The sequence below is a fragment of the Molothrus aeneus genome, chromosome 3 (assembly GCF_037042795.1).
Source record: "Molothrus aeneus isolate 106 chromosome 3, BPBGC_Maene_1.0, whole genome shotgun sequence".
Classification (NCBI taxonomy): Eukaryota; Metazoa; Chordata; class Aves; order Passeriformes; family Icteridae; genus Molothrus; species Molothrus aeneus.
This window is the reverse complement of record NC_089648.1, coordinates 89162505-89190380: the sequence shown is the minus strand read 5'-3', so window position 1 is coordinate 89190380 and position 27876 is coordinate 89162505. Positions and strand designations below refer to the sequence as shown.

The 27876-nt window shown below is 43.3% G+C and overlaps 1 protein-coding gene across 1 annotated transcript in view; it reads left to right on the top strand.

The window, feature by feature from the left end:
* The first annotated feature begins 2474 nt into the window (after positions 1-2474).
* The window catches only part of HTR1E (5-hydroxytryptamine receptor 1E), a 37244-nt gene continuing 11842 nt past the window's right edge, over positions 2475-27876 (top strand). The window contains exon 1 of the mRNA XM_066545890.1: positions 2475-2580. The gene's annotated coding sequence lies outside the window, so the exon portion shown is untranslated. The remainder of the gene's footprint in view (positions 2581-27876) is intronic.

Genomic DNA, 27876 nt, shown 5'->3' with positions numbered 1-27876 from the left:
GTCTTGTCTGAAAGGCATGTTCCTTTCCATGGCAAGACATTTGTGATATCTGAAAAGAAGCAACTCAGCAGGCTCTACATCATCTACTTACAAATATGCCCAGCAAATCACTGATCAGGTTGGAGGAGTATTGCTGGGATGCAGTAAGAGACGATCCAGTTATAGTGATTCCTCCCCACCATGAAAGCTGAGTACTCATCCCCAGTATCACTTTATAGAAATTAAAGAGTCCTCTTATCACCACTCAGAGCTGGGCAGATAAGACACAAAACTCTCTTGAGTACCAGCCTGGTGCCATAATTACTGACTAATGCTGCCTCTGTAGCCTGTCACAAGAACAGTTTTTGGCAGTCATTTCAGCTCTTTTCACAGTCACATGAAATTAATTTAATTAGTTTTTAAAATCTAAAGAATAATGGGATTTAATTGACTTAATGTGAAACTTTCTGGGCTGTCATTCCACCCAGCTTCCGATCAACTTGAAATCATTCAGCTGTGAGTGACTGATATTTGTGCCTTTCATTGAGAACACTTTGTCTCGGTTAAAATCCTTCCTTCCATGCTTAATTTTTGCATAATATTGCTTTTATTTTTCAGTCTCTGTTTTCATTGTCTGATACCCTGGATGAAGAGCTCTCCATGTGGGATTGATACAGCCAGCTCTTGCTCCTGGAAGTTTGTTTTTTACCTGTAGCTGCAGTATTTTGGGGAAAGTATTTTAGGGAACTCTACATTTTAGATATAGAGTGGCTGCCTGTGACACATGTCAGAATGGAGTCAGACAGCAAGTTGTTTTATACAACCATGCACGTATCTAAATACATATCATGGTGCTGGCCCTGCTATGAACACATATCAGCCTTATCATCCTCCTCTAATGCCCAAACAGAAGAGATGTAAGAAACTCTATGGAAAATTCAAGACAAATTTTATTCAGCACAGATGACCATAAAAATGCTTGGGAATCTCATTCCTTTGTTGTTAAAAATTTGAGAAGCGTATTATCATCATTAATGAGATCCAGAGATTGTTCTTTATCTATGTCATCTTCCACTGTCATTTTAGATCATGGACCTCTCCAGAAGTCTTGAATGCACTTCACCAGAAGGCACCAGGACAGATCTCTAATTTTTCTGTCCCTTTGGTAAAGTGTGAGAGACAGGAGCAAAGAGTTAGTGAAGAGATTTTTAAACCAACCCTCCACATTAAACACAAGTTTCTAAAGCTGTGCATAATAATACCATTTCTGATTAGTGACAACCTCATTAGAATAAAACAGAGGTTCTTTTACTTCCATTCTTCACTTCATAGCATCCCATGAATCCTTCCTTCCTTAGAAAAGTAAAAGCCTTTTAAGACTCTCCTGTGGGATTTTATCCAAATTATTTGGTATGTGGGAAAGCTTCCATCCTACCTATTTTGGTGGAAGATCTAGCATCGAAGTTGCACTTGACAAAGTTAACATTACTAGAAGAAATTATGTCATTCTCAGAGGGAATAACTACTTGATTTTGAGCCATTGATGGCCGCTAAACTCTCTCTATGGTACTTCCATAGGGTATCTATCGCTCTGTACAGTGTATACATTGCAAAACTGAGCGACTCCACTCCCGTGTGTTCGGACAGCGTGGACGCAACGCTACAATCCCAAAACAAGCTCGCAAGCCCACATGGTTCTCACTCCAGCTCCGCCTGCTCCAGGAGCGCATCTCCGGTATCGGTCAGCACCGGGTGATCAGGGACGGACTGCGAAGAGCGGGCAAGCCCCGAGCAGGCTCTCCCGGTTCCCAGACAGTCCCCGCATCAGGTACCAGCCCTCGGAAGAGCCCTGCCGCCAGCACACCTCTCTCCGTGCGGCTGCCCGCACCGGGGCGGGCTGATCTCCACCGGGAGCGGGCTGATCCAGCGCCGCAGCTGGGCTCCGGGCAGGGCGGCAGCTGCAGCCGCCCCCCGCCCCGACAGAGCCCCGACAGGGCAGCGGCAGCGGCCCCGGCACGGGCCCGGCAGCGGCCACGGCCGTGCCTGAGCAGCGGCGGCAGCCGCGGGCGGGAGCAGCGCCGGGGGCTTGGCCGAAGCGGCGGCAGCCGGGCCGGGGCAGGGTCCGCCCGCTCCCCCGCCTCGGTGCCCGGCAGTACCCAGCAGTACCCAGCAGTGCCCGGCGGTGCCCAGCTGTGCCCAGCGGGCAGGCGGGCGGGCGGGCGGAGGTGCTCCTCGGCGAGAGCAGCGGGGAGGGGGCGGTGCCGTGTTTCCACCGCCGCGGAGCGGAACGGAGCTGCTGCATCCTCATCCTCATCCTCATCCTCATCCTCATCCTCCTCCTCCTCTCCCCTCCCCCGGCGCGACCCCGCCGGCTCCCCCCGCCCAGGGGGCGGGAAGGCAGCGGGCTCTGCCCGCGGTGGCGGCGCGCCCCGAAGTGGCTCCGCACGGCGTTTCCCCCCCGCCCGCTGCCGCCCAGCGATAAATCCCGGTGCCGGGGGCAGAGCGGCACTTGGCGGCTGCCGCGCTGCGGGGAGGCGGCGGAGCTCGGCCCCCTCCCCGCGGCGGAGACCCCCAACAGGAGCAACAGCAGCCGGAGCTCAGGTGAGCGCCGGGGCTGGGGGCGGCGGGAGGAGGAAAGGGGCCGTGCAGGGGTCGCAGGGAGCTGCGGGAGTGTGCGGGACGCTTCCTCTGACACTCCCCGCTGCTGCCTCGAGGGGAGCGGCTGCGAGGGGGAACCTCGCTAGCACAGCGGCGTGCGGACAGCAAGATGCTGCCTATGGTTTCTCTGTGAACCGTGAAGTTTTCCTTCGTGAGCTTTGTTTGAGGCGGGTCCCGGAGGGCTCCTTGAGGGCTGCGGGGCTCTGCCCAGGGCTGTGGTACCGCGGGAAGCTCGGAGAGGGGGTGAGCGGCGGGCGCACCCCACCCAGCGCGGCTTCCCCCGCAGCCGGGGCTCCCGCGGTCCCGGTGAGCAGAGGGCTCTCCGGGGCTGTCCGGGCATCCCCCGTCTCTCTTCGGGGTGCTGTGAGGTCCTCTCCAAAGCGCCTCTCAATAGGTAAAAAGGTCAGTGCTCTCCCCTTGCTTTCTCACACCTGAGTGGGGGCTGAATGGTGAAATGATGCACAGAATGTGAAAATAGTTAGTCTCAGTACTGGACGAGGTAGACTGTATTCCTCGCTTCAGGAATGGACCTCCAGGGGCATGAAATGCAGGTGTTGAGCTGTTCATCTGCCTGATAGTCCTTGTGACTCAAAACGAGCAGCAGGTGGAATCGAGACCTTCATTTGGCTACAGGCTGTACAGTCCTTCAGTATCTAGAGAGATGGCGAGCAGAGGTGAGGGTTCATTTTATTGTTTGTAACCAACCTTACACTTAAAGTTTGAGTCTACAGCGACTAAAAAACATGTTCTTAACAGCATAAGGCATTTAATCTGTATTTAGTTAATTCCTGGTGGCTGGGAATCTTACAGAAAAAAGTCAGGAATATTCAGTTTCAAAGGATTGGAATTGCCATGAGATCATACATTGAAAAAATTGGGGCTCTATGGTAAGAAAAAGAAAAATGAAAAACCCACCAAATCTGCACCTCTAATGATGCACTAATTTCCCATAGAGAGACATGTAAAAATAGCATCAACCCAGTAAAGTGCTTGTTAAATTCAAGTGAGGGCTTACATACTATGAGCTTCAGTGGCATTACTCAGAAGCTAAAGGCGAGGCTGAAGGCAAATGTGCTTCTGTGATTCCCCAAACCAGGGCTTAAGTACTGTTCAATGAAGTATTCAATTGCATGAATCACACTCATTCAAAGTTCAAGGCAGACCAAATCAGGGAAAACATGGACTGAACAGCATTGTCAGCCTCTCTGCACAAGAACTAGGTAACCACCAGCCCTGTGGATTTTTCCCGGCTTTTTTAGGAAGTCTTTAAGTATAGAGTGAGCAGCTCTTGACTGTCTTGAAATGTGGATTGCAATCTCCTAGGAGCCAATATCCCTTCATGATCATGGATTGGCTTTAGCCTACCTTTGCATTTCAGTCATGTCTCAAACTTTGGGACTTGGGAGGGCACATTTTATGGTATCTGCCCAATTTAAAAAATACAAGCACACAGAAAAGCTCTTATTTCTGAAAACCATTATCTCAAATTCATTTATAAGCACCAAAAGCATAGATTGTCAGGCACAAGATACATAGATAATTTTCAGGAACCACAGCACTTGCCAGCATGGAAAAAGGACAGCATTATATAATTAAGATGTCCAAAGAGTAGCATTTATTTCTAAATATCTTCATTCTTCTGTGAGGTACTCTTGGATTCCTATGAAATTAGAGAAAATTGTACTTAACTGTTCCCTGGTTTTCCTCTGTTGACAAAGTCCTGTGCATGGTGAAATAATCTGTATCCTTAGATATCTTCCCATTCTTTTCAGGATGCACAAAAACATGCCTGTCTTAAGAACTTTAATAAATTTAAGATATATATTTGCTTGTATTGTTATTTAACAACTTCAGGAGTGTACAGACAGAGGCAGTGTTGGGTTTGCTGTTCTGAGCTTCAGCCTGTTGCTGTTGATAATGTGCCTTTGTTGATGTTGGGGGCAATTTTTCGGTTTTTCTTTTTCTTTTCTCTGTAAAACCCACTAGCTTCACCAAGTGGCCACCTAAAGACAGTGGATGTCAGCTTTAAACTTTGTGTTTCCCTGATCCTGGTATTTCTGCTGAAATCCTGGTGCCCCTTGCTGGCAATTGCATTAGTAAGTAAAGAGGAAACTGGCAGCAGCCCCTTTCTGACTGAGGGGTTTGGATTTAGCATAACCTCCCTATAAGAATGATATGTTTAAGGCATAAGGATCTCTTCCAGGACACAAAGGAAGCAGTCTCGTATATTAAAAAGGGAGGGGAAAAGTTCCCAATGCAAACAGCAAGAAAAGCCTTAAATCCAAACAGTTGAAAGCTGTTTGGAGTGTCAAACACATGGAGTACACCAGAAGAAAGAAAAAGGTCACCAGGCCAAACTCCACTCCATTTAATTACATTAAGTCTGTCAAATTAATCCCTGGCACAACTTGACTGAAAATATTTCTCTGGGTCTCCTCTGCAAAGTTACTAGAGTATTAAAAAGGCAAGCACCTATTTCTCCACATGTTCATGTAAATATGTCTGTTTATGATCAGCCCTCTCAACAGCATTTGGCCTGTGTAAAATGAAACACCTGCCCAAGATTTTACTTCTGCAAACAGCTGGTGGATTAGCCCTTCTAAACCTTTTTACACAGAAAATTTTGGGCTCTTGACAGTCCTGGCAGTAACAAATGTGGGTTCTGTGGAGGCCACTGTGGTGGGAAGTTCAGCAGGTCCAGATGAGGTCAGAATTTGAATGTAGCTGAGGTGAAGTAGAGATGTGATCTGCAGAAGTGAGTTCAGGAAGGACAGGTAGGGAGCATCATGCTGAGCTGGGAATAATCTGCTGCACAAATGTAGTATGGAAAGCAGCTTGCCTGGTAGCACTTCTGCCACTAAAAAAAAGCAGTGCTGAGAGAAAGCCAGACTTTCCACCATGCTGCACAAGGAGGATTGCAATCTACAAAGTATGTGGTGGGATTTGGTCCCACAGCTCGATGTTGGTGAGGTCTTGGCTGAAGGAGTCTGCCACTTGGGACACAGCTGTCAATTACCTGGTGAGGGTGCAGGGAAGGGCTTAAAAACATGGCCTGAGGGAGATTAATCAGGCTCTTTAACCTCAAGAGTGAACTGAAGCAAGATGTGCTTGTGGCCTCCAGATTTCTAAGTCTGCTCCCTGTGCAGCCAGGATGGACCCAAGCCCCCCTGGAACCATGGTGTTGGACCTGCTGAGAAACTTCCCACAGGGAAGCAGCAGCTGTACTCCTATCCAGGCAAGGAAACACCCTGAAAGAGTGACAGGGTATATCCTTAGATATCCTGGGCTTGGGTACCCTTGGCAAGGGTGCTTTTGTAACAGGGAGCTACTCCTACAAAGGGGTGTTTTTCTTTAGTCCCACAGGCAGCAAAGTCATCTTGGGCAAAACAAAGTTTGGGTGTCTACATTATTTAGAAACAGAATAAGCACCAACATCCACCCCAACACCTAACTCCTCTGCTCACATGGAACTACCCTTTTCCTTACTGTTTCCTCAAATCCAGAATGGGATCAAGGAGCCAATATGCTGAAAGTAAGGCCACCCTATTGAAGACAAAGCTTAATCTTACAAATGGCATTTGCCAAGGCTGTGGCTGATGCACAGGGCTTTCTAAATGCCAGTTGTCTTTGCTGGCTGGATCCTTTTGCCCAGCTGGCAGCTTCTGGCAATATATAATCTGCCTGCTCTCCCTGGAACTGCAGGGAAATGCCTCACCAGGTGACTGCTGGGGGCAGGGGACATGTCCACTCCTGCCTCTGCTCTGGATACCACCCACACTGCCAGTTTCCTTCTCCATCCCCTATAAGCACCCATTGCTGGGCACTTCCCTTCCCAAAGGGCCTGTGGGACATGGGGTACAGCTTCTTCCTGCCCAGCCCCATTCCTGCAGAAAGGCACAGAGGGACGTCTCTTTTGGGAGCAGGCAAATCAAGTATTTGTCTGTTGCAGAAGCTCATAACAAAATTGCCTTTCAGGGTCACCCATGCTCTCCCAGGGGTCTGTCTGGGATCTTAAAAAATGGAGTTCTTGGTAGCACCCAAACCATCATTCACTCTCTGTGGCACTATCAAAATATACACAGTGGTACCATACCAGCAGCTCATCAAATACAATTTAAAATGTTCGGGGGGCAGTGTATTGCAAGTCCCCAGCATTGTCACCTGGTTACTACCACTGGAAACCCTGTTCCTTTACACTTCTGGCCAAATGCTGTGGCATCAGCCTGGCAGGGAACAGGATGCACTGAGACCTTTAGCACCACACTTGGAGAATTATCCCTTTTTCCTTGCAAGTACAGATATCCTGGAGGAATATCATGCTGACAGCTTCTAATTATGCTACTGGTTGATTTACCAATTTATGCTCTTTTAAGAGCTAAAAGTCAAGGAAGGCCAGGAATGATCCCTTCCCTGAGCCCACATCTCAGATGAAGTGGCATCTCTTTGGCAGAGCCTTTCAGAGCAGGGGAGGAACACACATCCAGTTCTCCAGGATGGGCAGCCCCCATTCCCAGCGTGGGCTGCCTGAGCCTTTGACTGTTTCCTGTCCCTCCAGACACCCTCTTTTTGCCTCTGAATGTTTTTGCAGCTGCCTGTGCCGTGGCAGTACCCCACAATTTTTGACAGGGCCCAAATACACTGACTAGCTCCAGATCCACCTCTTTTTTTAATCTGTTTGGAAAGATTTTGGTTTATACTTATAGCATAAGCAGCACAAAAAAGGCAAGATAGTTACAGACCTACACATTTATTTGCTTTAATGTATTCCTCCTCACAAGCTAAATTAGACAGATATTTCTATTAAGGCTTTAGTGGTTGTGGTTCACTTTGTATGTTTCTTTTTTATAATCAAGCAAGCCAGGCTATCTGCTACCCCAGACAGAGATTGCTACCTGCCCTGCTGTTCTGCTCCTTTGTCCTTTTTTTCTTTTCTTTTTTTTTAATACCCATTACAAATACTCATATAAATACCCATTTCCAACTAGGATAAGACCATACAAATGGGGTCCCACATAGCAAAATGCTCTCATGAACTGGGTCCCACAGGCTGGACACTGTGCTGCTTCTGTCTTCCAGTGTCTTTCCTGTAGGAGACAAATTTGAAGCCAAGCATAAAAACTGAAAAGCACCATTCAGAAAGATTTATGATCCTCTTTCATTAGGGATGCATATGTGGAATTATTCCCTGCCTGAAAGCACTGACTCAGAGCTCACATGTAAATTGCCAGGATAATTCCACTATTCCATGTTTCACAGAATTGAATGTTCTGTGCCTTGCTTCAAGTGTTTTGTTGATGAAAATCTTTCTATTTTCTCATAGAGAGAGTTTTGTAGTCTGTTGAGCTGTAAGTATGGTTGTCCTGACTTACAAACACACAGTGACTGCCAGTCAAATTAATATCTTAATTTTAAACTGGACAGCTTCCTATCAGCACCACTCTGTTCTTGCAGTAATGCTTTTAAGTAGTAGCATTTCTCATATGTGTGAAGTTCTGCATGAGGGGAAATACTTGGAACTTAACAAAGCCCTATCCATGTTGTGTCTTAGCTTCATATCCCAAAACATCCAAAGGTGCAAAACCTAAGTTGGCTGCCAAGCAAGACCCTGTCATGAGTGTGGGTGATCATAATACACAGGCACAATTCACATGTTTATACCACAAAAAACTTAATTTTGATCTATTTACAATGACATTTCATTAAAGGACATTAAAACAAAGTGCTTTTTAAATTGCTGAAATGGGTGAGTAGTTAGCACCTGGTTTGGAAAGTGAATGAGGTCTGAAATGGGTTACAAGAAGGCACACATTTGTTTTGTTTATTAGATATTTCCCAACTGATTCTGCCAAACTTGTTAGGATCAGAACAGTCTGACCGAAGTGAAGCAGCCCACCTGGGTACATGCTGCCCCAGCTCTGTTTGACACAGCTTGCTGTGTTAGCTGTCACTGCCCAGGTGGCTTTCCATACAATTCATGTTTCCCTGAGTCATGACAGTTAAGTGTCCACTTTTCTCTTCCTGGTGAGACTAATGCCTTTCTAGCTGTTGTATTTCAGAGGCCAACATAAAGCAGGTAAGTGCTCTGGCAGAGCAGTAAATATTTGATAAAACTGCTTTGCATGGTGTGAGTGTGAACTTCACAGTGTGGAGACAGCTTAAAATCAAATTATGCTGTGCATAATCTTCTTGAATTAAGAGCCCAGATTGTTACTGGTTTTCTTTACTGGACTGAAACAAAGATCTGAAATTCCTGAATAATTGGACAAATTATACATTTGAGCTGGTATGAATAGAAATACTCACCTGAATTACAATTGCACGTTCCTGCTCTATGTGTATCTAAGCCTTTCTCTGGGCTGCACTTCACACAGCAGCTGTTTGCTGAGCCTTAAGAGAGCTTTCAGGGGTATTGAAGCACACTGTGTTCCTCTGAAAAACAGCAATTCCTCCCATGGGTCCTCAAAAACTCACCCATTGAACACCAGGAAAGGCTGGGGGAGGCCTCATTAGCTATTTGAGCCTTTTGCTAAAAGGGAGCCTCTGGTCTCCTTTGGATATTTTCCAGTTGTCAGGTAACATATGGACGAAGAAGAAAAAGCCCCCCTCGTAACAGGAGAGAACAAAACAAACACAAAAAGTTAGTAAGAAATAGTAATAAACTCTTATTATAGTATGAGAAACAGTAGTTATCTAAGATCCTTACAATTTGTGCTTGAAGAAGACTTTCTGTGATGGGACTGTGCTGCCTGACTGAGCCTCTGTGGGGTCCAAAATGCTGTTTGGGCATACGGACTACAGTCCTAACTGCTCTTACTTGTGGAGAAGTTTGGAACAAGAAAACAGGGAAATTTCTACACAGAATTATTATTATTATTATTATTATTATTATTATTATTATTATTATTATTATTATTATTATTATTATTATTATTATTATTATTATTATTATTATTATTATTATTATTATAGAAGTGAAGCCAGCCCTGCATTTAACCTCTTAGTCATGTTGATCTCTGTCCTGAGGAGTTTGAAGCAAACACAGATTTTCTTTTTTCCCTGGTAGCTGCAGAAGTGTCTGTGAAAGACAAACAAAATGGAGACATCTTTCATGAACAGCAATTATGTCAAATATGCTCTTCATATTAAATGAAAATTGACACTTCTTAATGACTTAGTGTAGTCCAGTTGTCTCTTAGAAAGGCTACAGTATTTAGTGTCAAAATACCTGTTTTCAGTCACTGTTGGTTTTAGGCTCTGTCTTATGATTAAACATACATACTAAGCTGCTAAGAGTAAATACATATCATACAAAAGTAAAGATTCCTTGTTTCCCAAGTGTTTGATAATGGAAGAAGTGGTTGCAGACACTTCACTAAAAAAAAACAAACAAAACAAAAAACACACAGACAAAAAGAAAAAAGGAGAATACTTGTCATATTTCATAGAGGAGGAAAAAAACATGTAAAGAAAATTAGATACACCAGAGACTTAAGCACAGCTTGCTTTGAGGCAAGTTTGATATGTGGGTGGGTGATAAATATACTGGGATTTACTGGTGGAGGTATTTGTAAGTGTTTTCACTTGTTGTCAAAAAGCACAGCATGGATGTTTGGAAACTTACAATCCTGCAGTTTCTGCTGACTGTTCCTGTTAATAAGTGCTAGCAGAGAACCCTGGCCTGTGCTGATGAAGAGCAGCCAGAAGAACAAGTGAGAACATCCTGGACAAGCCTTAGGGACATCCAAGCTCAGGGAGGGAGATGAGCTTGAGGCTCATGCTGCGGCATCACTTTGCATTACCAGAAAATCTTAAATCTAGAGCGTGGCAGGTCCAGGCACCAGGGCCAGGGCAGAAGCAAGGACTTGGCCCAGTCACAGCAGTATGTTGAAAGAAGAAATCCTGCCAATTTTCTTGAGTCCCTGCTATCTCTACAAATTCACTGCACATGCTTTGGGGGTTTGTCCATGACCACTGGAGCCAACAGAGGTCTGGGAACTGCTGAGCATGTAAACGAATTTTTAATATATAATCAGATAGGGAAGAAAACTTTACTTAAATGTCTTCCACAACCTATTAAAACATTTAATTTTTTCTTAAACTCATTTGCTTTATTCTTTGGTTGTGGAGAAAGTTTTCAAAGGTAAAATTCTATTCTCCTGTCTCCTTTATAGTTTGGGGAATTCAGAAGGTGTGACTAGATCCAAGTGCAGGCTCTTCCTAAAGGTATTCATATGTACTGGAGCTTTTGCATACCCTGTGTATGAGATACCTTAAAATGGGCTGCCACACTTAAAATGATCCTGAAGCTTCTCATGGACACAGTGAGCTGACAATCATCACCATCTGCCAGCCACACTCTATACCATTCAGTAAGGCTTGTGACCAGGGGACAAGTATCTCATTCAACCCTGTCTGTGTTCACCCTGGCCATCTCTTGCCACTGATTCTGCTTGGCATCAGAGGAGGATTGGGGAAAAAATAGAGATTGAAAGGGTGGTTCCAGAGCAGCCAGACTCAAATGATGGCGAGAACCTTGAGAGTTTGCCACCTTAACTAAAGCAGTTTCCAACAAGTGAATGACATGGAGCTACATCCATGCTTTATGGCTGCCCCTGATGTGACAGCTCCTGTGTCACTGATCAGCCCCATACCGGAACATTCCTTTAAACACATCCAGGCTTGTCCCTTAAAATGCTCCTGGCTCTCCCTGCTGTGCAGCTGTGCCCTGGGACCTCCAAGTGCACCACTGCCAGCAGCAAGCAGTAGAGCTGTTACCACACAGGCTTTGGAGCTTGAACTTAGAATGGAAAATGTAAGAGTAGGTTAAAAATGCAGAGGCTAGCATTTGTCTCATCTTGTGCTTTAATTTTTACAGCACAGCTTAATTTGATGTTCTCTTTTTCATGTATAGCACATTCTAGTCAGCCATTTAATAAGAAATTCACCTAACATTAGGAGTCACAGTAATATAGTCCTTATTTACTGATAGATTTATAGCCCAGAAGCTTGCAGACAGCACTGTGTCAGCTGTGGGATGATTTTAATGTGCAGGCAGCATTTTCATGGATAAAATTTCCATTATTTCATAACCAAGCTATCGCTTTCTAACCAGGCACACAATGGGCATTATTCAAGAGGGGGAAAAAAGATATCTTTCTTTCAGAAACTATATTTTGGATGTATGTAAAATCTCTCTTCTCTGTGTGTTTAATTCATGATACTGATGATACCATGGTTTATTTTCAGAAAAATGTTTTTTGTGCTTATAAAAAAACTGGCTTATAAAATAACAGTTTTTAAATATTGTCTTCAGCAGAAAAGCATGGTAATTTTATTTTTAGTATTTTAGGCATTAAAAATTGATTCAACAACACATAGCTTAATGGAACTTTTAATGTAACAACCTTTAAACAATTTCACCATCCAGTACAGTAGTACCAACACTGATGTAATTTTGGCCCATTTTAGATAGTGTGCTTTTAAGCTGTTCCATGGGGCATGAAATCCTGCATGTGTGGCTCAAACTGTGGCAGTACAAGGCTGAGCGACTCTGCGTGATCATGAAAATCATTCTGAAAATCAACCAGTCTGAATTTCCACTTATGCTAGAATGGTTTCTGGCAGATAAAGGGCAGGGGGAGGGGAAGAAATACAAGGATGTTACAGGGTTGAAAGGAGCTTGAAGTACACAATGCATGTAAAAGTAGACCTTGGGCAGCAATTACCAACCAGTAAGAAAACCATCAGCAGGTTATGTCCACTGATAATTGCCACATCCTGGCCATCTAGCCATGCCTAAAATTATGGAGTTAAATGACCAAAATTCCTAGGTGTTTCCTTGCATTCCTGCATTGAAGTGTCAATGCACAGAGATCTAGGTAGTCGTTGGAAAGATCTAGATGGTCAGTGCTTCTTGTGGAATCAACGTTGCCTTCAGAAATGTCCCTGGACAACTGACTATTAATAGGTCTCAAAAATGATGTCTCTTTACCTAATACCATCATTCCCTCAAAAATTATATTCAATTTCTCTTATAAGCCTGTCAGATGTGCTAAAAAATACTGCCCTAAATTGCTGATTTTGTCAGCTTATTTAGGCATAAATTTTCCTTGAAACCATTTCCAGCACACTTTCTATCCTTCATATTCAATTTCAGCAGATGTGTTGATGCATCACCTACTTCCAGTTACCCTCCAGTGTTAACCTTTTTGTGCCAGCATTTATCCTTGGTTGCATTATCCTTTGCACTGAATTCACAAGTGGATGTGGATGTAACCAGCATCTTTGGAAAGAACCAGAATGTCTCTGATTATGTTGAGATCTCTACACCTTCACCTGTAGACTCTTTTTAAATCAATGTCATCCAGGCAAAGAAAACTACTTCCTATGACTCAAAAAAGCCTTACATTTTTCTGACATTTTGTGTTCCAAACGTAACCTAGCTAAGAAAAAAACCATGACTGATGGTTTCATGGGGGATGAAAAGTGAGCTCTGTTCTTTTAATGGCCTCTGCAAACTCTGTTAATGTCCTTATAAGTGAGATATATTCAACATCAGCTGTTTTTTTTAATGGCTGTTGCTTCAATTACTAGAAAGTATTGCTGTTGTTTGTACTGCTTCTGGGACTACAAAAAGAAAAGGACCTGGGTTTGGTTGAAGGAGAAATCCTGCTGGTGTACTTCAGTTGGACCAACCCTCTGGTTCTACCTTTCTTGAGGTTTCTCAATGCATCATCTTTCCAGGATGGTCAGATAGATGGCAGGGAGCTCAGCTCTGATTTTCTTCAGCCTTTCCAGAATTCTGACTTTGGTGAGACTTTCAACCACCCCAGTATTCCTGAAGGGTTGGTTTGGGGGTTTTTGTGCTTTTTTTTTTTCAATTTCCCCTAGTCCTGTCATGCTTGGCCTCTGTTTGCAAGCAGCAACACTGCTCATCCCCAGGAGGAGGGAGCTGGTCCTGACAGCCCAGCCATGGTGAGAGGAGACACAACTAGCATTCTGTCTGAAAACTGCTCATCCAGTTTCTCTCTTGTTCTTTGCAATTAGTCAGGGAATATGCACACTCCCACAAAGAAGCACTCAGGAATAGAGTAAAAATCCAGTGAGGGAATATTGCTGGAGCACTTCAGAGCTGCTGTAGTTGTGTAGATGATGTGCTAATGCCCTTCATTTCTAGCTGATGTTTTCTCTTAATATGCTCTCTCCAATGGCAGAGCATATGTACCTCTCTTGGACTTAACAGGCTGAGACACTCAAGGGAGGCAGGCAGATCCCTTCCTTTAGTCTCAGAGCCAGGACCAAACAGAAACAAGGATAGAAGCCATATGAAGCTGGAGGGAGAGCACATTGCCCCTGTCATGAGCTAGTGACAGTGAGAGAGGAGGGGAGAGAAATTTCCCTCTAGCAAGCAGAGCCTCTGAGCTCCCATTTTTAGCCCAATGCATTTCCCCAAAGCCCCACACAGGAGTGTGGGGATAGGATCCCTTGCTCCCTGTCCCAGCAGTGAATAGCCAAACCAGCAACCGCCATTACACACCAGCTTCATGGATGCTTGCTTTCTTTGACCTGCATGTTCCTTAGAACGAGCTGTTAAAGACTGTGTAGAATGTTTTTACTTGTTCTTCTGATTTAAGGACATCAAATTCTGCCACTGTTGCTTAAGTAGTGCTGGTTTTGCTATTTCCCAGCAGAAATTAGGCAGAGGATCTGGGATTCAGATGTTTGAGATTAATGGGATTGCTCAGTCGAAGCAGTGACAAAATAGAAAGTTATTCCTAGTAGAAAAAGTAATTAGTCCCCTTCAGATCTTCAGTTTGACAGTAGCACTAACATCAATTATTCTCTGTTGGGAATATTCCATTTTAACAAGGTTCACTGTAATATCATCCTTTCTCAGTAGTAATCGGAAGAAAGAAGGCCTTTTCAAATCATTGTCTTGTTACCTTGAGATTTTTAACATTTAAGCCTCCCACTTATCAGCTGATGCCTTGCATTGACTTCAGCACCTGAACAATTCCAATACTCTCAAATGTCTGGAAATGAACTCCTTTTTTCCTCCCTCTTTTTTTTTTTTTTTTCCCTGGCAAGAGAAAATCAACAGTGTTTCCAAGCTAAAAGCTATTGTAGAAAGTAAAGTTAAAATCCTCAGGGTGGAGAAAATATGTCAAAATAATCTTGCAAAGCTATGAGCCCTGGTCTCAGGGAGAAAAGGTAGCTCTACTGTACTGGTTTCAGCTTAATCACGAAGCTCCAGGTCTCAACTCTGTTCCTGCCAGTGACAGCAGTTTTTTCAAGCAGAGCATGCCATCAGCAGCTTCTTCCAAAGGTATTAAATTATCAAACTCTGAGCTCCTCAGGTGCAAAATACGCTTTTTTGAGTGGCTGCTGTCCTAGTGCACACATCCTGGGGAGCTTCACAGAGCCTGATGCAGTTTGTGCTCAGGCCAAGGAGATCCTTCCTCCAAGCCAGCATTCCTGATGAAACCTTGCAGCCCTATGCAGAAGTCACACTTTCACTTACTTTCTAACCTTGGTGCTCCCTCTCCCATTTCACCATCTCTAATCCAAAAATCCCATCTCCAATTTAGCATCATGTGTTTGAGACTGTTGAAACATGCTTTAGGAGATTTAAATGCACAGCTGTGTGACTCAATCCCCTAGATAGGTTTTATAATCAGCCTTTATGCATAGCTCCAAGTTATTTTGAATAGAGGACTGCTGAAAATAACCAGAAAAAGAATTAAAGAAATTTTAAATGATCTCTTTTCCCACACCTCCAGATTAAGATACTCTCTGGTTAAATATCTCTGAATAAAACTGTTCTAAATTAAATACCGGCTTTGGTGGTATATAAGATGAAGCTGGCAATAAAAAGTACATAATATCCCATCAAGATGCTGAAGTCTTAATCCAGAACTCATTGGGAGCAGTGTGCACTGCTGCCAGCACACCTGGCCACAGTAGCTGTCTCACAGAGTGCTGTACCCTGATGTGGCCCATTTCTGCCTGCCTAGATTTGCTGTTCAGATGTCCAGGGCAGATTGCCAGCTCCTTCCCAAATGACACCTTGGGAGGTGGTGGGACAAAATTAAATCACTATTGTGACTCAGTCAAAGAGTAGTGAGAAACCAGTGAAGGCTCTGGAGCAAAAGAGTCTTATGAAGGGTCTTATGTGGAGCAGTTGAGGGAGTTGAGAATGTTTATCTTGGAAAAAAAGGAGGCTCAGGAGACACCTTACCACTCTGTACAACTAACTACCTGAAAGGAAGGGAATGTTGGTCCCTTCACCCAAGTAATAAGCTAGAGAGCAAGAGAAAATGCCTCACATTTCGTCAGGAGAGGTTTACATTGGATGCTGGGAACAATTTCTTGACTGAAAGGGTTGTCAAGCATTGGAATGGTCTGCCTAGGGAAGTTGTGGAATTGCTATCCCTTGAAGTGCTTAAAAGTCATGTAGATGTGGCACTTAGGGACATGGTTGAGTGTTGGACTTGGCAGTGCTGGGTTAATGGTTGAAATGGATGGCCTTAAAGGGATTTTCCATTTTCCGAGGGCTAAACCATTCTGTGATTCTGTGACTGCTACAACTGGACAACATCCAGCTTCAATCCATGGGGCCTCCAGAAGGGTCACAAAGTTGGGTGGTCTTTAAGAGCTCTCAAAAACCTTTGGGTTCAGCAGGGAAGCTGTTCTGTCTCTGGAAAAGCAGAGAGCTCCTGCCAAGATGCTTGCTCCTGGCTGCTATACTGTGGAGGCAGTCCAGTTATTGTAGGGCCTTAGATGAAAATGAAAAGGCATATTTGAATCCAGTTGTGCTGAATAACTTGATAATTTGAAACATTTATATTATTCTATTGAAACCCTCATTTTAGTTGATGGGGTTGTTTTTGCAAGTAGTTCACAATTTCAGGTCACTTTTGAGATGGAAACATCTTAGAATTGGTTGTAAAAGCATTTTTAAAGTAACTTGTGGCTTATTTACTCTGTCACCAGATCATTTCATGTGCTAATGCACTGGGAATGTCAAGCTGTGCTAATAAGAACAGTTTTCCTTCTATTTGTTGTTACTCCTATGTAAATATAATTAAGGCAAAAAGTGTCTGAGGGGTGCCTGATCACATGCATTAAATTAGCTTCCTTTTTGGCTCCTAAGGCAAACACACCCAGAGCTGCAAGGTCTCTGGGAAAGACCCAGGGCTTAGGGCAGCACCTTACCTGCTAGCCCCTGAGCCCATGCCTGTGCTGGTTCTGTGCAGGAAATCATGGAGGGTGATTCACTGGGAACTAAATATGTGTCTCATCTTCAGCATGACAGCAGATCCAGCAACTGCCTCTGGAAGTACTGTCACGTTTCATGTTAGGCTTGTGCTCCAGCAAATGCATAGTCTTGGGAAAACTGAGATTGGAAGATTTGGGAGTGAGTATTCCAAAATTTGTGTGAAAATTGAGATTTTTCCGCTATCTGCCAAGAACTCTGTGTTAGTCTTATGAAAGAAAGGTATGGAGTGATCTCAAGGGCACGTGTCTGCATATCTGGAGAGCATGAGCCAATATGACAGCAAAGCTTCCATGTAGCACAAGGGTAAGTACACAAGGGCACACTGAAGACATCCAAGATGCAGAGGAAGACAATCTTAGGACACAACTATATCTTAAGGGTAAACTTTGAAACTTGCTAATTATTCTCTAAAGCATCACAGGGAACTTGCAGTATTCAGTGGGATTCTGGCTGGGCATGAGGCATCCAAAAGGTAACTTCATCCATCTGCTGGAGGCTTCCGTGTGTCAGAGACCAGGCACACAAAAGCGTGGCTTGAGCCCAGACTACCTAGCAAGCAGTCTTTTAAGGTACTCTCACCATACAGACAGTCATTTAGGCACTGGTTTGTGCATGCTGATGACCCCTAAAAAGCAGACTGGTTTTGATTAAGTACCCAAGAGTGGTTTCAGATGCCTGATATAAGACCTTTTCAGATAAGGAGCCTAGCGTGACTTGGTCAAACCACTCCATCACTACACCATATAATTTGAAGCACATAATTTGACACTGTGTAATCCATCAGAGTTCATCTATCTCAACTAAAAATGACTTTTGTACATGAATATATGAAACCCTAATGCTGTCCCATTTTCCAGTTCCCATAAATTAAATGTGTTCAGTAGAAGACTGAGAATATATAAGTGAAATGATCAAATCTCTGCCCTTTTACACTGGCAAAAGGTTGTAGCAGACTACAATTAAAAAGTAGTCATAACTTGTGCCACAAAAGAACCCTGGGGTGAACACAATTAGAAAAAGAGAAATGATGGTACGTTGCCTCCATATGACAGAACTGCAGATGGACAGTGAAGTGTCAATAACTTGAAGTGAGACTGGCTGCTGTTGTTGCTATTTTTTTTAAGCTACTCCAACATCCTGTGCCAAATAATTTCAACAGCTTCCAGCTATGAGGAAATACATTGGCAAAATTTATGGCTGTAAGCATATATTCAAGAGGAGGATGGAGTAATTCTCTGTGCTAATCACTGTGCTGTCAGCACACTGCTGAATTGTGAGTGTTTACTGGATGATGAACATAGTGTTAGGAAAAAAAACATTGTTTTTCTGTTTACATGGCTTTTTTTTATACTAGTTTCACCATCTTAACAAAATGTCAGATACAGTTGCCTCACTCTGGTTCCAGCAGAGAGATCAAGTGGAATAACCTGTCAATACAATAATGCTCACAAAGATGCAGGGATGAAGACAAACCATAGTAAGATTGGTAGTATAGCAGCATTGTTAACCTTTTTTTCTTTCCTGCACTAAATTTTCCACAGACAAGAGCGTTAGTAATTTTAACTTTGATTGAGAACTGCTATTATCCACTCACAGCATGTGGGAGCAAACAGGCACTTGGATAAATCACAAAAAAGAAAACCACTTAGCATGCTGCTTCCCTCAACAACACCTTTTTGTGAAGGTGCAAGGCCGAGTGCTGCAGTGAGAGCACGTGTGAAGACAGAAGCAAGGCTGCAAAAGCCTCCTCAATCATGCTCAAGGTCAGCCCCTCTCAAAGAAGACCAGAAGGTCACATTTGACTTAAAAGGTATTCTGATATGCTTAAAAAATTTAAGTAATTAAATAATTCAGTGAATGAAAGCCATCAGGATTCTAATGCAGTGTTAATGGGGTCTTTCAGAAATCACGAAGATGAGTTTCATGAGTGACACAACTGGAGCCATTAGCAAACTCATCCAAGAGGAATTGTCCATTGAAGGTGCAGAGGAGCATGAGGAGGAGCACAAGCATTCCTGTTTGTGATCACTGCACAGAAACACCTACAGATACCATCTGAACTGCCTCACTTTGCTCCTGCAGGCACTCAGCCCTCGGGTGTGTTTGTCACCCTTCAGCAACAGATGAAGCAGACAGTGACTCCACTAACGTGAGTATGCAAGAGGCCATCTTCTCTACAACCAGTGCTGCTCCAGGAGATTGCTGGGTGAGAAGAAAATCAGACTGATTTGAAACATGGCGTACTTCACACATGGTCATTGAGAAGAGCACAACTTGCTGGACAATCTCCACAGAACTTCAACACTCTTTTGGAATGGCGTTTCCTACCCAAGTCTGCCAACTGTGTCAGCGTGACAAAGACAGCTAGTCCTAAGGGCTACAGCTGCTCCTTTGACATGGTTGGGACAGCCTCCAGAATAAACTTTCAGCTCCTACTAGCTCTTACTGGATGTATCTTTGATGCCAAGGCCTCTGCAAAGTAACAAAATCAGAGGAAGTTTGGAACTATATCTGTGCTGTGTAGACTCCAGCAATAAATTACTCCAATACAAAGGTCGAATAGAGTTAATAGAGCATATAAAACTGTCTATTATGTGTCATCATATTTAATTTTCTGCAATAACCTGGAGATGTCCAGGTTTCAGCCTCTCTTTTGCAACCACCTCTGAGAAATGCTGTGCCAGCTGAGCAGTGTCTGTGTCACCAGCACCTCTGCAGCAACAGGCAGTGCAATGCTTCCAGAACATTTGGCTACTTCTCATCTTCCATTATGGTCCCAAGTGAAGCAGCACTATGGGGAGAGCCACAAGGGACCTATGGCCTGGTCATCCCCACAAAGAGTGGGCATGGAAGAAGGAAGACCCAGCCTTCGGCCACCCACAGATACATCCTCTTATCTAAAAAAACTTTCCTAGGTAGATAGCATTTTTATTTAAACTAGAATAAGATTAGATGGCTGGTTCCCTCTTGTATTTTCTTGTAATAAGTGTGGCAGTGGCTGTAATCATAAAAGTCATTTAGGCTGGACCTCCAGAGGTCATGTAATCCAACCTCCTTCTCCAAATGTAAAAGACAGGTTAGTTGTCGGGATCGGCGGAGGAATTGCCTCACACAATATGCGTTAACAGCAAATCCCAAAGTTTATTGATAGCTCACACATATTGATATTGGTGTTAATGAAGCTTATACATATTGCAAAAGCTGAGCTCATTATTGGTTAAAGCACACTTAGATCAACCACCCCTACTTCTATGCTCTAATGATTATTTTGTTTCTATGTTTACATTCTTATAGCTACTCTACCTAGGCTATCTTCATTTTCTGGCAAGCAATTTTCTCCCCCATCTTCCTGTTTCAGCGAAGGTCACTATGACCTTTGTCAGTGATTGGACACTGGTTGCTTAATCCCCAGCTTGTTTCCCCTATTCTTATCCAATGGTATCACATCGAAGTGGCCTTTCTCAGCTAGCCAATTATCCAAAAAGCTCTCCACAGTTAGTCACCTGCAAGTATGTTGTGCCATGTGAAGGATCACATGAAATGATTGTTCAGGAGATTAAAGGTCTCTTGGGAAGGGGCAGCAGAGACAATACCCATCTTCTCATTGGGCAGGAGTGTTGATCTGCTGCAGGGTAGGAAGGCTCTGCAGCAGGATCTGGAGAGGCTGGATCAATGGGCCAAGTCCAATTATATGGCATTCAACAAGGTCAAGTGTCAGGTCCTGCCATTCAGACACAACAACCCCACGCAGTGCTACAGGCTGGGGGAAGAGTGGCTGGAAAGCTGCCCAGTGGAAAAGAACCTTGGGGTGCTGGTCAACAGCAGCTGAACATGAACCAGTGTGTGCCCAGGTGGTGAAGAAAACCAATGGTGCCTGGCCTGGATCAGCGACAGTGTGGCCAGCACGACCAGGATGGTGGCCAGCCCCCTGCACTCAGCACTGGTGAGGCTGCACCACGACTGCTGTGTCCAGTTCTGGGGCCCTCACCTTAAAAAGGACTTCTTGATACTGGAGCAAGCTGGTGAAGGGCCGAGTCCTATGAGGAGCAGCTGAGGGAGCAGGGCTGTTCAGCTTGGAGAAAAGGAGGCTCAGGGATGACTTTATCACTCTCTACAACCTCTTTTCAGGTAGCTGTAGCCAGGTGGGTCTTGGCTTCTTTTCCTAGGGAACCCACAACAGGACAAGAGTGTCACATCCATATTTTCTGAAAAATCCCTTCACCCAGGATTTTTCTCCTGGGAAGCTGAGAAGCTGCCAATAAAAAGGAAAACAATCTTATCTCATTTGTTTCTCCTGTGTTGTGCTCACATGTGGAATGTGTTTGGAGATTGTTTATCCAACAGGTGATTGGTTTCATTGGTTTCTGCTGTGAATTATTTTGACTCATTGGCCAATTAAAAGCCAAGCTGTGTTGGGGCTTTGGAAAGAGTCACGAGTTTTCATTATTATCTTTTTAGCCTTCTGTAAGTATCCTTTCTGTATTCTTTAGTATAGTTTAGTCTAGCATTCTTTAATACAATATAGTATCGTAAAATAATAAATTAGCCTTTTGAGAACATGGAGTCAGACTCATCATTCCTTCCTGCCACAGGGCACCCCACAAATACAATACAAGAGGATATAATCTCAAGATGTTCCAGGAGTGGTTGAGACTGGACATTAGAAGGAATTTCTTCACAGAAAGGGTTGTTGACTTTGGAACAGGCTTCCTAGGAAAGTGGTGGAGTTATTGTTTCTAGAACTCCTTAAGGAAAGACTGGACACGGCACTTAGCTCCATGGTCTAGTTGACATGGTAGTGTCCAGTCAAAAGTTGGACTTAATCTCAATGGTCTTTTCTAACTAAACTATTTTGCAGCTCAGTGCTGCAGCTGGAGACAAAGGATAACAGGGAACAGCCACTACATGTCAGAGTCTGCCTCTGAACCTCTCATGTCCTTCCTCAGTGTATGAAGGTGCAGGGCCAGAACCACCTCCCCGCAGAAAGTGCCTTGGACTCACTGATGAAGTCCTCAGCAGGACAGGACAAACGGAGTGCCCTGGGCTCTGGGGTAGGTGTGCTGAGGAGATGTTCCAGCAGGGGTAGAGCACTCCTGCAAAGGCCAGTCAGAGTTCCACATTCCTTTGGACATATTCTCTTTTGGTGACTTCTGAATTGTAAATTCTGTATCATAAGTGGTACCATATAAGCCCAGAAATAAACCCAGATAACAGTGACACAGAAGCACAGCAGCTCCTTTTCTTAACCCAAAGTCTGCTCTGTTTCATTGGTACAATGTCCTAGAGACTCTGCTATATGAAGGAAGAATATTTATCTTGCACAAGTTTTGACAGAGGAGATTTTGTTCTGCCTGGTAGAGTCTTCAGGACCATCCTGTTCAGAATCTAACTCTGTTCAGTTAATGTCACCCAGGTTGGTGTTTGCTTTAGTGACAGAGAAGAAGTGTTGCCTAGTGAGCAGTGTGCACATTTCACAAAGCAGGAAGGGTGTTGGGCCTGGCAGCCTGTTCAGAAAGGATTAGAGCTGTTGTCTGTGGGGATGCTGCCCAGTATCTCCCACTGCAGGTAGTGCTGGGCTGGGTATCAGCTGCAAAGCTGACAGAACCTAGGAAGTGAGACAGCAGCAGCTCTTCCCACATGGGATGAGGAAGCCACAAATGCTGTGAAAGAGTTGTTCCAGCCCATTCTAGGGTGAACAGAGTTCATGCAGTGTTAGCTCCTTTTCTTTTGTTACCTGGGGGGCAGATGAGTCAGCACAGCTGTGGCATTCATGATTAGAATCCAAATTCTCAAACTGATGAGGATCTTCAGGTCCATGGACTTTCATTAAGTATTTAAAGAATAACATACTCGTTGTACAACTTCACAGTAATACTGTATGTACAAAGCATACACAGTGCATACATTTTTAGTGCCTCTGTGAGTTAGAGAATGTATGCTGCTTTAATGTTATAGAACTGATGAATTTTAAAACACTTTGCTATATTTACCTTTGATCCCACAATAAGTTCTATCCAAGCCTGTATCTACTCAAGCTTCCTGAAGCAGGTGTCTGGTAAAGCTAAAAAGACAAACATCTTCTATCCCCTCATCTTCCCCTTCATTTCTGAGGCAGAATAAATTGAGGCTTTGCTTGTGCTGCTGATTAAAGTATTCTGGTTTAATCCAGAAAATAATATTTCTGGATTAATAAAATTAAATTAATCCACACAGTAGGTGTGAAATATATTATGCTCTTAAAATCAGTCTTCTACCATTGAGAGAAGCACCTGGAGGAGCATTGAGGTGGAATTCTGGTTAATTCTTTTTTCCCATGATCCTGTCCTTGTTAGCATGATATTAATAGATCTTAATTGTTTTGAGTATGAACTGCTGCAGCAAAATCCAACCCAGGCCAGGACAAATGGTCACATAAGCATTTTTTGGGTTAAAAGGGCTATGATGTGCTGGTCATCATAGAATGTTATTAGCATAAACCACAGTCTTCTATATTCAGTATAATCAACTTACTACAGAAGGGGAAAGTATAAATTTGGTATATACAGTTTGCAGCTGAAAAACAGGGGCATTGCCCTTTTTCCTTCTGCATCATACACACCAACTCCTGCTATTTTAATGTATACTACTTTCAACAGACTTTGATTCATCATATTTTATTGCACCTGCTAAACGACAACTAAATCTTTGTACTGAGTGAAATTTTGTAATTATTCCATGTGTGTGTTGTATCTGTGGGTTAATTTTAGTGTGCCTATGGTTTTTGACAGCAAATTATCACTAATTCATATAATGACATGTCTGAAACAGTTGACATTGAATAGTTTTCATAATGTTTTTTGCTTATTCTGTATTTACATGATGCTCCAGATAAGTAATTAAAATGCCAGTCATGTGAGCTTATTTGCAACCAAAAGTCTCCAAAAGCAGACACATAGTTTAGTTATTCCAAGCAATGCACAGAAGTGTGCATTTTAGCTTGGTTGTGTGTATTGTAAGGGTTTCAGGGAAAAAGTACATCTTCATATGAAAGCTACAGCTAGACATGGCTATTGCTAAGGCCCTGGATTATGTAAACGCAGTGGCTATTTTATTTGGGAAACCAAAAAAATTGTTTGTATGTGCTGTCAGCTCAGCTCATGGCTTCCACTACCAACAGCAAAATTCTGGAAATAAAAGCAGGAACTCTTTTTTCATGGGATTTTTCAGGATCTACTGACCACATTTAGCTGGAAATTTTTGTTCAAGTCACAGCTCAGGACCCAATCCCTGGAGCATTTGCCCTAAGAATGCAATGCTAACATGAGTTCAGTTCAAATACAAACTTGTACTGCCATAAATGTACGGCAGCAGCTTTGGACCGTCTTCCACTGGAGAACTGAGCGTGCATCAGGCCACCATGGAAGTCAGAGCTCAGCCAGTCTAATATCTGAACGCCTCTGCCTCAGCAGGGTTTGCACCTAGGGCTTGTACAAGAAGTGTTTTCTCATACTAAACAGGAGTCTGTCCTTGACCTTTATGTTGCTGTACACCACATGTCAGTAATTCATTTCTCCTGTGCTTGCAGCAAGCACACTGCCCAGATGGAAATCCCACGCTCACAGTCCCAGGCAGCAGGCTCGTGCCATCAGCCCAGTGCTTCTCTCCAACATGAGACATTTTTCTACATGACTAAGGACCCACAGCACCTTCTGCTACAATAAAACTATTTGTTCAGTCACACAAAATATTCCTTTCAAAGCAAGTCTAGAGCCATTGTGTGAGTCATCTCCTTTATTTTATCAGTGCAAAATAGGGTGGATATTCACTAAGGCTTAATCTGAAATCTTTTTGCTCACAAAAAGATTTCTTAACTTCTCCATTGATTTCAAAGGATCTCAGATCAAGAATTACTAAGTTTTAGTCTGTCAGATTTGTTCATTTGAGGCCTTTATGAATTGCAGAGCAGTTGTGTACAGAACCAAGTCATGTGGAGATTAAATAAACTCCATTGACATCAATCTCCTGACACAGAATAGCAGCAAGAACCAAATATTGACTAGAAAAACAACGCATGTACAGTGACATTTAGCTTGTATAAAGTCATAGTCTCCACATAAATGCAAATAGCACCATTTCCCCAGAGCTGAATAAATGATATTCATCGGTAAATATTTGTGTGTCTCTGACATGTCTCTAAGCAGCAAGATGAGAAATTGAGATGGAAAATACATTCACAGGTGAGAATTCAGTGCAAATTTTTTTTTAAAGTTTTTCTCTCAATGCATTTGGGAGACCTTGAAAAGCAGATGCTTCCCTTTCTACTTAGTCAGTTAAATGCAAAGCATCAGAACTACAACAGGCCATCACAGACTCAGCTCCTGTGAGTAGTTTCCTGACCCTGCCGCTCATGCTGTGCTTCATGGCAGGACTCCAGGCCTGAGAACACTCCTCAGAAGAAACCCTAAAGCAGCTAATTAATTTAGGAGCTTCATACCGATACTCAGAAGGGATTTATGCACCTGGAAGCTATTATTTAACTATCTTTATATGAGAGTTGGGGATTTTATGGACCAGGGTTTCAGTGACCTATGTGACCTAAGCATCTTTAATTATGTAGCACCTGTATAAAGTATGTGCAGAGGCTTTATCCTCTGTATGAGGAACAGCAGCACAGCTCATCAGTGTAAGGAATGAGTGCTCAGGCTCTTCAGTTAGGAAAGAGAAGACTGGGAGGCAAAATCATTACAATAGAGGTCTTTAAAGCCACAGGTAGCACAGGTAAGGTGGCTAGGTAGTAACTGTTCACCATAGAGAATAAGTCTTCCCTACAAAGTTGCACTCTTAGAATCATATTTAGGTTTGCTTCAAACCATAAAACAATGAAGATTAAATAGGATTTCAGGCACATGCCTAGAGATGATAAACCCACTTCATGGGCAGCTTACAGTGCTGCTGAATTTCTCGAACTGACTCAGCATTCAGCCAGCAGGAGCTGCAAAAAAAGTCAATCCCACTGTCTTTACATGGTCTCCTAGTCACAAACTGCATTTGCCTCCCTAGAGGTGCTAGCAAATGAGGCAGTGGACTGTGCCTCCTGCCAGGCCTGTGTACAACATGTAAAGTATTAGGCTTGCAAACTGTGTTGGGATCTTCAACTGAAGGAAGTAAAAATAAGGATTATCAGGATGTAAGAAAACCCAACTGTTCCCACAGCAACTCTTTCAAGTTATATTGGACATAGTCCTCTTATTCTCCTCCTCAATTTTTAAGATGTTCCAGTGAGGTGCTTTAATAGTTTGCAAATGAAACAGACTTCTTTCTAATGAAGGATTCTTTTTTAAAAATAGTTTTCCCGCATGGGATTTTGCTCCAGCAAAATAGTCATGATTTACACCAATTTCACAAGCTCTGCATGATTTCTGTTCCAAAAGACCATGGGAGGAGAGTCACTACAAGGCAGTTTTGTTTCTAGTTACAAACAAATAAAACATAATTAGTTCAAAGGATACTAAACTTCAAAATAACTCATATTATTTTAAAAGTTACATAGAGGTCTATGGACCTGGAGGTACTTAGAGGTCTGGAGGTCTCTGGACAGTTCTTCCATTCTCCACATAAATGCAACCAGGGGAAGTCAAGAATTTTTTTTAAGAGTAAACATTATTTAAAATTAGTTTGAATAATGGATTTTCTTTTCATTAGCCTATTCAAAAGGAGAAACAAAGAGTTTTTACTGAAAGAGATTGCACTGTTAGTGACCAAGAGGACACTGAATTATTTTGTCCCTGGTTCCAGTTTTTAAAGTAAGACTTTTTTCAGAAGAAATAGAGTGAACCCCTCTCTTTCTGAGTCCTCCAGCACCTTTTCTGTGATTCTGTATCTCCTTCAAACACCAGGATGCTATCTCTGCTATTTGCAGCTAAGAAACAGGGGATCACTTCAACACCAGGCTTCCAGTGCTGTGACAGCGTGGTCTCTGCAGTTGGAATTACTGTGGTTTTGTTTGGAGTTTTTTAAGGTGAATGTCGCTGCTGTTTATTTTGCTTTGGCAAAATGTTTCTGGGAGCTGATGTGGATGGATCTTCATCTTAGTTGCTGCCTGGCAGGCTGAGTTGTAGCTGCAGGAAGAATTGCAGGTTTGGGGGATGGACTCACCTGCTCAGGACCTTTCAGATGCTGTGTGCCTTTACTTTACCATTAAACCTTACTAACCAGCTTCATGAATATCTGTCCCTGGGCCACTCATCAGTGAAGCACCATCCCAAGTGTTGTTTTCCTGAGGAGGGCTGTAAGTGCTGGTGATGGCACACGTTTGTCTGCCCTCTCCCCTTACCAATTACAGGGAGCAATCTCGCACTAAGTTTAGCTGCCAATGTCTGAGAGCATATCTCATTATCCAAGCTGTCCTCCTACCTGTATGTTATCTGATTGCAGGTTTTAGTCATACAGTCAATGAAGAAATAGTCTGAATGGAAGGTTGAGCAGTAGGAGGAAGGATTGTGAAGGGCCCCAGGACCCGCCAATACCCAGCGTCGATCCTCTTTTCTTTTGTGCCTGTGTGCACCTTGCTGAACCATTCAGTGGAACAAAAGGGAAGAACAGAGCAAAACAGCCAGGCCAAAAGCAGCAGTGGGTACTGGCAGCAGCACAAAACCCTGGACAAATGTCTTCCCTTGCCATAACCACCTATTCCATAGCCAGTGATTTGGGTCTGTCACCAGGTCTTTGAGGTTTTCATGTTTTCCTGAAGCATTAATAGATCCATAGCAGGGATCAGTGACATTGTCACCTTCATAGAACAGCATAGGCTAAAAAAACTTTAAAAGCTTTAAAAATTTACTTAGAGGAGAGGGAATTCTGGGGACATAGCATGTTGTAAAGATGCATGTACAAACTGAAGTAGGACCTAAAATACAGAGGAAAAGTCTTTAGTAGTGAAAAACTCAGAAATACAAAGTTCAAGAAACACAGTCTTAACCACA